We start from the raw sequence: 1,206 nt of genomic DNA on the forward strand, positions 1-1,206 counted from the left end.
TTAAGAAAATCAGCCCTTGGTTTGTGAGGGAAAATAATAAGTTGAGTTTTTGCAGCATTTGGAGTAATTTTCCATTCTTTCAAATAAGAATTGAAAATATCCAAGCTTTTTTGTAATCTTCTTGTGATGACACGAAGGCTTCTACCTTTGGTGGAGATGCTTGTATCATCAGCAAAAAGTGATTTCTGACATCCTGGGGGCAAATCAGGCAAGTCAGAAGTAAAAATATTGTATAAAATTGGACCCAAAATGCTTCCTTGAGGGACGCCAGCACGTACAGGTAGTTGATCAGATTTGCTGTTCTGATAACATACCTGTAGAGTACGATCCGTCAAATAATTTTGAATAATTTTCACGATATAAATCGGAAAATTAAACCTTTTCAATTTCGCAATCAAACCTTTATGCCAAACACTGTCAAATGCTTTTTCTATGTCTAGAAGAGCAGCGCCAGTAGAATAGCCCTCAGATTTGTTGCTTCGAATTAAATTTGAAACTCTCAACAACTGATGAGTAGTTGAATGCCCAAGGCGAAATCCAAACTGCTCATCAGCGAATATTGAATTTTCATTAATGTGCGTCATCATTCTATTAAGAATTATTCTTTCGAATAATTTACTAATAGATGAAAGCAAACTAATGGGCCGATAGCTTGAGGCTTCAGCAGGATTTTTATCCGGTTTTAAAATCGGAACTACTTTGGCATTTTTCCAACTACTGGGAAAATATGCCAAATCAAAACATTTGTTGCAAATTTTGACCAAGCTACTTAAAGTTGCTTCAGGTAATTTTTTAATTAAAATGTAAAAAATGCCATCCTCACCAGGGGCTTTCATATTTTTAAATTTTTTGATAATAGATTTTATTTCATTCAGATCCGTATTAAAAACATCATCTGATGAAAACTGTTGTTCAACAATATTCTGAAATTCTATTGAAATTTGATTTTCAATAGGACTCAGAACATTTAAGTTGAAATTATGAGCACTCTCAAACTGCTGAGCAAGTTTTTGAGCTTTCTCCTCATTAGTTAATAGAATATTATCACCATCTTTTAAAGAAGGGATTGGTTTTTGAGGTTTCTTAAGAACCTTTGAAAGTTTCCAAAAAGGTTTGGAATAAGGTTTAATTTGTTCGACATCTCTTGCGAACTTTTCATTTCGTAGGAGAGTGAATCTGTGGTCAATAACCTTTTGCAAATCTTTT

Source organism: Culex pipiens, unplaced genomic scaffold, assembly GCF_016801865.2.
Source record: "Culex pipiens pallens isolate TS unplaced genomic scaffold, TS_CPP_V2 Cpp_Un0138, whole genome shotgun sequence".
Taxonomy (NCBI): Eukaryota; Metazoa; Arthropoda; class Insecta; order Diptera; family Culicidae; genus Culex; species Culex pipiens.